The following is a 9,386-nucleotide window of genomic DNA, read 5'->3' on the forward strand; positions in this document are numbered from 1 at the left end:
TCTGACTCCTAGCAACCCCATGGACTGCAGCCCACCAGGCTCCTCCATCCATGGGATTTTCCAGGCAAGAGCACTGGAGTGGGGTGCCATTGCCTTCTCCGAGCCTCCAGCCACTAGAGATTTTTTTTTTCTTCACCCTAAGAGTGTGGGGTGTCTGCCCAAAGACATTTCCCCAAAATTTTCAGAATGCTTCTGGTTGGAGCCCACGTGGACCTTGGTGGGCTGCAGGGGATCCCAAAAAGAGCGCCCCTGTCAGACACATACAAAGCAAATTCCCCCATACCTGTGATCTGGTCAACTAAGAAAGCGAGGTGTGCCAGCACACCTCCTGTAGCTGGGGAGCTCCAGGAGCACTGAAATAGGTCCCTCTTGGGACCAGGTGTGGGGCCTTAGTTCCTGAGGTCCACGAGAAAGTTACCTCCCCTTTTGATGACCAAGGGAGAACCCTCTGAGCAGACAGTGCTCATGCCTTAAGAGAAGTCACTAGTTCTCTACCTCCAAATGCCCTTTAGAGAAAAACCCAGTTACCCAATAGTGCCTACTCCAAAAATAATAAAGAGGGACTCCAGGAAGGCATTTCTCTCTGAATTACCTTTACTTCCCCAGAGCGCAAGGTGGAGCCCAATTCCAGTTTCACCAGGGAGGACATGAAAGCTCACAGAGCGGCGGGCCTTGCCTGACACCACACAGCAAGGGGCCTCAGAGGCACACCTCAGACCCAGGCCTCCTGCCGTCAACGCGGGGCCCTCCCTGGCCCCACGAGGAGTCCCCAGCTCCAAGCATCCCCATTGGTGATTGGAAACCCCATGGAAGCAGGGCCCACACGGGGTGGGCTGGCCAGCCCGCCCTGGGAGGGAGTGAGGCGCCACCCGGGGCCCCCACCCTGCCCTCCCCAGACACTCTCACGCTTCCCTGACCAGCCTGGCCACCCTCGAAGCTCCTGAGGTGACCCATTTCCCTCAGCTTCAAAACAAACCAAAATGCAGACCAACATCCTTTGTTTGTTTTGGGGGATCAGAGAAAGGGGAAAGCAGTTCTGTGGGTTTGCACTTAAAAACAAAACTGCTCTGAGCTGCCCGAGCAGAAACCAAACCAAAGGTGAATTCAGAGGCCAAAAACCCTCATGGAAGTGCTGCCTCCGAATGAGTCAAGGGAGGGCGTGGCGGGCTCAGAGACAAGGCTACCCACCGACCCGGCACCAGTGACCCAGGTCGGACAGCCATCACCACAGCGTAAGGCGGCAGCCACCCCTCCCGATCACCCTGGGCAGTGTGGACTTGGCAGGGGACCAGGCCCTGGGGGGTTGGGCCTCCTCGCTTAGCAAGGACTGGTGAGAAGACGGGGTGCAGCAGTGGACGCCGAGTCAGTGACTCTGAATCTTACAACCCACTCCTGTCTCAGCAGCCCACAGTCCCACAGGCCACGCTGAGGAACCAGGAAGGTGAACACACCCGGGGTCCAGCCTCATGGGAGCACCGGGTCAGCAGGTGAGACCCCCTCAGCACTGGTGCCAACAGGGAGGGTCTGGCCAGGCCCTGATTCATCTGCCTGCACGACTTGTATTTCCCCCATATTTCGACCTCCAGGAGGGAGCTCACAGAGGGCAGAATCCAGGATGTTCTGAGAGACTGGGGACTCCCCATCTTGACACCCAGGACATGTGGGCTCCAGGAGCCATGCTGGCTAGGGACCCTGTCTGGGCCGTGTCCTGAGTTTAGATGAGGAAACAGGAACAACTGAAGCCAGGCCTGCAGAAGCCCAGCTGGTGCTACTGGATCCTGTCAACAGCCTCAGTGAATACCCACGAGCCTGCTGTGAGAGGTAGGAGGAGGACTGTGGTCAGCGACTAAGGGTCAGTTGGCCTGGCAGACTGGTATCATCAATAATGCAAGTCCGGGACTTCCCGGGCAATCCAGTGGTTAAAGATTTTGCCTTCCAAGATAGGGGGTTTGGGTTCAATCCCTGGTCAGTTTCATGACCAAAAAATCAAAACATAAAACAGAAACAATATTGTAACATATTCAATAGACTTTTTTAGTATATATGCTGCCAAAGCGAGCACACAATAGACTTTTTTTAAATAACTTTTTTAAAAAATAATGACTATCCTAGGATGGCCAGAGATGCTCCCAACTAAGTGAGAATTCCTCACTTATCCTAAAAGTTTCAAATACATAGTCTCATTTGAGCTTCATGAACTCAAATGGGACAGCTGGGATTCAGAGAGGCAAAGCAATTTAATAAAGGTCACACAGCAAGTCAGCACCTGGTCAGCGTGGGTTATCCCCCTCCCAGGATTTAACCTGCCTGGAGCAGGATTCTAGAATGTGGGGATTCCTCTTCTTCTCCCCAGTTATTTGGGTCTAGGATGGCTTGAGTAGACTTTGTATTGACTGCCTCGATTTTCTTAAGCTATGACCATTTTTTGGTTCTTTGGCTACAACTTAAGCACCTGACTCTAAATCCTCCCTCCACCCTTGACAAGTCGGTGCCTTCATCAGCCTATTTCACAGATGAGGAAGCTGACATTCATCAACTGGCCCAAGGTCACCCAGCTGGTCAATGACAGCCTGGACTCAAAGCCAGCCTTTTCCCCAACTCAAGCAGGCTCTTTTCTGTTCAATACCCTGCCTTCCTGCCCTGTCTCTTAAAATATCAGATCAACATTGAGAAGGCCCTAATGTTGGGCTTTCTCCAGGATCCCAGGTGGGTTATGATTCAAGGCCTAACCTGTAGGGGCTCATCTCCCCTTGGAGGGAGGTGGACTCAGACATCTGTGGGGGTCCTGGTCCCTCCCCATGCCCAGCTCTAGCTCCCGTGGTGTGCAGGTGTGTGTACCCACCAACGGCAGCCAACATCTGGCTACCCACCAACTATCAATGGGAAATCTTCCCCCTCCTTCCTGCCTAGTCTTCCTCAGCTGCTGGGCCTAACAAGTTGATTCATGAAAACTTCCAAGGCCCCACTAAGCTAGCTGGCATCTCAACTGTCTCCACAAAACAGAGGTTCCTCTTCCTTAAGTACAGGAGTTCAACAACACGTGTGATTTTCAACAACATGTGTGTGTGCACATGGGTAGTAAGGACAGACCACCCAACGGCCTCACTATCCAAAGAAATTACAGATAACACCTTGGTTTATTTTTCTCTCATCTTTTTTTTTCTCCTGGGCATCTTTTATTTTTTAACATGTCTGTGTTCATGTTGCATGCCTACCTTCTTGTTTCTCTTTATTTAGCATTAATTTATTTACTGGTATAGCTCCAGTATGTAGTGCAGTATTTGGCCCAAATAGGACCTTAATAAATATTTGCTGAATTAAGGTGCGTGTGGGCACATTCCTCCCTGGGTGTGTGTTGGTGTGCTCACTTGTATGTAGGTACCTAAGTGTGTGTCCTGGTACAGAGATGACAGTGTGGTTTGCTGAGCTGTGTGTCTATGTCACTGTATCACTCATTCAACAGACAACTCTTGACCACCTGCTCCGTGAGAGTCGCTGTGCCCGCGCTGGGAACACAACAGAGAACCGGGCCAAATAGAGAGCAGAGTGCTCTTTACAGGTGCCCCCAGCCCAGGCCCTTCTGGGGAGAAGGGCCAGAGCAAGGGCTCTAATTACACATGGGAGCCAGAGGGCAGTATTGACCTTTGAGGGGCTGGTCTCAAGGCAAGGGCCCAGCAACCCCCAACAGGGCCCGCCCTGCAAAGCCTCCCTCACTCCTTTCCTCCCGGCCCTCATCACAGGGCACCCCCCAGTGGGAACAAGAGGCAAAGCAACAGATCCTTCCATGAGGAAATGCAGCCAGGGATCAAGAAGCCCAAAGAAAACCCGTAAAATCAGTCCAAATAACTCCAGGCCCCACTGGCTGAGACTCGGCCGCCTGTGGAGAAAGTGCAGTGTGTTGCCCCACCGGCCGCTCTGAGGCTTGTTTACAGGGGCATGGCTGAGACCCTGTGTATCTGTTTCCTGTTGCCACTGTAACAAATCACCACAACCTTAATGACTCAAAACAACACAAATATTATTATCTTACAGCTCTGGAGCTCAGAAGTCCGCACATCAGTGTCAGGATGCCTGCATTCCTTCAGGAGGATCTAGGAAAGAATCATTTTCTTGCCTTCTTCAGCTTCTAGAAGCAGCCAGCTTTCCTTGGCTCTTGAACTCATCCAGCAGCTGGGGCGTAGCAGCTCTTAACCTCCCTCATCTCTGCTCTGGTGTGTCCCCTCTTCCCACAGACTCTTCTGTCTTCTGCTTGAAGACGCCTTCTGACTACTTTGGCCCCACTGGGATATCCAGGCCCATCTCAAGATCTTTAACTCAGCACATCTGCCAAGTCCCTTTGCCATGTAAGGGAATGTAGTCACAGGTTCTGGGGACTAGGACCCATACATTTTAGGCAGGCGGTAAACACTGTTCTGCCTACCATGCTCAGAAATGAAAGAACTTACCCAAGGTCTGAAGAGTTTGGTGAAGGTCAGAACTCAGGCTGCGGGGCCCCAGTTCTATGTGCAAACCTAAGCTAGTCTCATTAAATATGCTGTGCTGACTGGTCCATCACACCTGGTTTGCTTTTCATGCCAGTTCCACCACCTACTAAAGGGGTGACCTTGGACATGTAGCTTAATGTCTCAGCACCTCAGTCTTCCTATCTATGAAGTGGGGTGATGAGGAGAGCCACCACGAAGGCTCATTGACTTTGCAATGAGCCTGTGTCCTGACTGCACTGTCCCAGTCCTGGCAGTGATCCCAGCTGCCCCACCCTCTACTCATCCTATTTAGAAATGCATGGAGTGAGGGCCAGAAGAGGGAAGGAGGAATGCATGCACCCAGCAGGACTGGTAACCAAAGAAGTGCCCTTGACCCCCGGAGCCCTTCTCCTGCTCCTCCCCAGAGCAGTGGGGTGGCCACTTTCTTGGCATCTCCCCAGGGAAGGAAGCCTTTGATACCTAACTGGGTCTCAGAAAGGGAACAAAGGGATGCTTTTTGCATGAAAAGCCATCTGCTGGCGCAGGGAAGAAACTCTGATTCATAGAGCTGGATGTTTCCTGACTGCAGACTCAGGAAAGAAGCCCACCAGGTCTGCCAGCCTGGGTGGGTTGCCCACGCAGAGGCACCAGAGATTCGGTAAGTGTCCCACGGCTGGGAGGGAGGGTGACGTCAGGGGAGCTGCCAAGTTCTCTCCAAACAGAAGTTTAGGATGGGGTAAGGAGAGGTTCCCAGGAGACTGGGAAGGCTTCCAGTGCAGGGGGTGGAGCCAGGCCTCCAAGGACCATTCCTGTTGGAGAAAGAAAAGACACTCTCCTGCCCATCTCCAGGCCACAGCCCCACAGCAGGGAACTCCCTGACTGAAAAGACATCAGGACCTCCCAGGCCACTGTCCTGAGGCTGCCTCCTCACTGTCTTGTGACCAAAAGTACTGAATATTTCCTTAGTTCATGGTGCGATACTGGCCCTTAAAAGGCTAATCAGAACCTTTAATAATGTAAGCATGGTCAGAAAAAGTCATGTGACTGCTTTCATTTTCATTGAGGGGCAGGGAAGAATATATCTGAATAATTTTTACTTATTGTTTGAAAAATATATTCATTTTGTTAGGTAATACATCGCATGGTTTAAAATAAAAATGATATGAATAGTGTACGGCCACTATGAAGAACAACATGGATTTCCTTAAAGAACTAAAAATAGAGTTACCATATGATCTGGCAATCCCAATCCTGAGCATATATCCAGAAAAGACCAAAACGCTAATTCAGAAAGATACTTGCACACCAGTGTTCATAGCAGCACTATGGAAAATAGCCAAGACGTGGAAGCAAGCTAAATGATCATTGACAGATGAATGGATAAAGAAGATGTGGTACATATATACAGTGGAATATTACCCAGCTGTAAGAAGAATGAAATAATGCCATTTGCAGCCATATGGTTGGACCTAGAGATTATCCTAGTAAGTGAGGTAAAGCCAGGCAGAGAAAGAACAATATCAAATGATATCTCTAATATGTAAAGTCTAAAAAGAATGATACAAATGAACTTATTGCCACAACAGGAACAGACTCACAGACATAGAAAACAAACTTTAGGTTACCAAAGGGGAAAAGGAGTGAGAGAGATAAAATAGGAGCTTGAGATCGACAGATATGCAGCACTGTATGTAAAGCAGATAAACAGTGAGGTCCTACTAGGTATAGGACTGGGAACTATATTCAGTATCTTGTAATAACCTATAATGGAAAAGCACCTGAAAAAGATATGTATAAATGTATAACTGAATCACTTTGCTGAATATCAGAGACTAACACAACATTGTAAATCAACTATATGTCAATAAATAAAATGATATGAATAGTGTAAAAAAAAGAAAAAGGCTAATCAGTGCACTCCCATCATTTTTCTCTGACTTTTTAAAAACATAGGAACTTTGTCACTACTCATAAGAGAAATTCATACTCATTAAAGAAAAATGGGTAGCAAGGGCAGACCACCAAATGGCCTCACTATCCAAAGAAATTACAGCTAACACCTTGGTTTATTTTTCTTTCGTCTTTTTTTTCCTCCTGGGCATCTTTTATTTTTTAACGTGTCTGTGTTCATGCTGCAGGCCTTCCTTCTGACTTCTCTTCATTTAACATTAATTTATTTAATAGCTGGAGCTATGGCTTCAGTATGTAGCACAGTATTTGGCACAAATAGGACCTCAATAAATAATTGCTGAATTAAGGTGAATGAACAGAGATAATTTTCCTATGTTATACAAAAGTAATAATAATCATAATATGTGACAGCTGAGGGCTTACTTTGAGCTGAGTACTTTATCAACATTATTTCATGTGACACAATAACCCCTTAAGGTAGGTACTATTATTATCTCCCATTTTGCAGATGTGTAAACTAAGGCTCAGGGAGAGAGATTAAGTCCCAAGGTTACACAGGTAGCACCTGACTTCTCACCCAGGTCCAGTGACCCCAAGCCTGTGTTGCTAATGCCTTGTATCACTGCCTCTCAGTGAAGATTTTTACAAAGAGCATTTAAAATGACTTCACAATATTCTTTTCAATGGGCTGCGCTATTCCTCAATCACAGCATGTTCGGGTTATTTTCTGTTTTTTCCCCTTGCTTTCATAAATAATTCTACAATAAACAACTTTATACATAACCAAATTCCATGTGTAATGTCTATTCATTAGCAAAGACTCCCCAGAAATTGAATTACTAGTTCAAATGGTGCATTTTTAAAGCTTTCAGGCATGTTTTCCCTTCAATTATGTTTTGTTTCGGTTTTGGTTTACATATGGAAATTCAGACCTAGTCAATCCACCACCTACTGGTCTACATTTTCATCCACTGTTTCCATCTTTGAAACATCTTCCCTTTCCAGAAAGTTAATAATTCTATTTTCTACTGGCTGTACAGTTTGCTTTTAAATTATTCAGCCCTTTAGTTCTTCAGTGACTCCTTTGGGGAATGTGCTAGAGAAAAGGGCCCCATTTACACTTCCAAGTCCCTCCAGGAATCCCCTCTCCTCTGGGCAGGGGGGAGAGATGAAAGGGAATGGAAAATAAGGAGAGTGAGAAATTCTTGGTGTTCTCCTAATTACTGGGGAAGGAGTGCCCCTTCTTCTACACATGAATGACTTTCTCCCAAGGTCTTCCATTTCCTTCTTTTTTTTCTCCTTATCTTTTGATTATTCTTTATTTAGTGGTCCTACCAACATGACCCTTCACCCAGGCCCACTGTTTCTTTGTGCACTGACTTTACAGACATTTCTGCCATGTCTGTGACCCAAGTTGAGACTGATTTCTCCTTCCTGTTCCTTTTCCAGGCTGTGCCTCATTTTCTCAGAATATGAAGGAATTTTTGTTTGTTTGCATCTGTGTAAAGGTTCCTTGGCAGGAGAGCATGCATATTATCTTAAAATAAGGACAATATTATGACATGTAAAGCACAGGAAAAAAATACCATACTCAAACACCATTGCAAATAAATATCTCACTCAGATGAAATTTTTGTAAAGGTTACACTATTTCTTATGAATCAGCACTGTATGAGAAGGTGAAAATGGGGGTCCCTACAACTAGGAACAAGAAACACTTATTCCAAGAAACAGAATTCTTTTATTCTTGCTACTTGTGTTATTGTAATTTATTCTGTGTTTTGAAGGAGGGGGGACATTTTTTTCTTCTTCCTCCATGAGTACCAATTTGACCATTCACACAATCTCCCTCAGCAAATCAAGACAGGACAGAGAAGGTCTCATTCATTTCTTCCTAGAAGCTTCTCAAGTTCATCAGTTGACCTGAGTTAAGGCAGAACTGTCGTAAATAAGAAATGGTTTAAGAAACTCCTTGAAGAACTACAGGACGCAAAAAATTGTTCAAATGGAATATTAAAAATATGTCAAATTGGGGATAAGGGTGTTGCTGGACTCATAGTGAATGGGCTTTGGGTGAATGGGCGGTAGGGGTCAGAGTAGGACAAGGGGCAATGACCCAGGTGGATAAATACCTTGCTGCCTCCCCAGCAAAAAAACCACTGAGAAAGCAACTATACTCCAATAAAAATAACAAAACTACAAGGATATATTGGACAACATGGGGAAATATAGCCAATACTTTATAAAAGGAGTACTGTTAGGGGAAGCAATACTGATTGAAACCTTCCACCCTGGCCAGGCACCATAGTAACCATTTGTATAAGTTGTTTTACGACAGAAGGTCCCAGTAAGGAACACGGAACTAATAAGCCTCCACCAACGGGAAGAGTTCGGGAAAAGTCAAAAAGAGACCACCTCCCAGAATCCTTCTGTCTGGCATCCATCTCGGTTGAACAAGGCCTGCACCACCGGGAAGGTGGTTGAGTCAGAATGACTGGCTAAAGACAACCCAGAAACTAATCCCATCACCATAAAACCCAAGACTGTGAACCACGTGGCAGAACTGGTCTCCTGGGTTCCCTTACCCTCCTGCTCTCCACCCGGGCACTCTTTCCCAATAAAATCTCTTGCTTTGTCAGCACATGTGTCTCCTCAGACAATTCATTTCCGAGTATTAGACAAGAGCCCAGTTTCGGGCCCTGGAAGGGGTCCCCCTTCCTGCAACAGTACTACCTTTAAAAATTTGGACTCTGTGGGAGAAGGCAAGGGTGGGATGTTTTGAGAGAACAGTATTGAAACATGTATATTATCAAGGGTGAAACAGATCACCAGCCCAGGTTGGATGCATGAGACAAGAGCTCAGGGCTGGTGCACTGGGAAGACCCAGAGGGATGGGGTGGGGAGGGAGGTGGGAGGGGGGATCGGGATGGGAAATACATGTAAATCCATGGCTGATTCATGTCAATGTATGTCAAAAACCACTACAATATTGTAAAGTAATTAGCCTCCAAC

At 46.8% G+C, this 9,386-nt stretch overlaps 1 long non-coding RNA gene across 1 annotated transcript; it reads left to right on the forward strand.

The window, feature by feature from the left end:
• Window positions 1-1,104: 1,104 nt before the first annotated feature.
• On the forward strand, window positions 1,105-7,162 carry LOC139034388 (uncharacterized). The gene is made up of 3 exons (XR_011486843.1): window positions 1,105-1,487; window positions 1,587-1,821; window positions 4,033-7,162. It is a non-coding gene; the product is annotated as an uncharacterized lncRNA (long non-coding RNA).
• The last annotated feature ends 2,224 nt before the right edge of the window (window positions 7,163-9,386 follow it).

The sequence above is a fragment of the Odocoileus virginianus genome, chromosome 3, assembly GCF_023699985.2.
Source record: "Odocoileus virginianus isolate 20LAN1187 ecotype Illinois chromosome 3, Ovbor_1.2, whole genome shotgun sequence".
Lineage (NCBI taxonomy): Eukaryota > Metazoa > Chordata > Mammalia > Artiodactyla > Cervidae > Odocoileus > Odocoileus virginianus.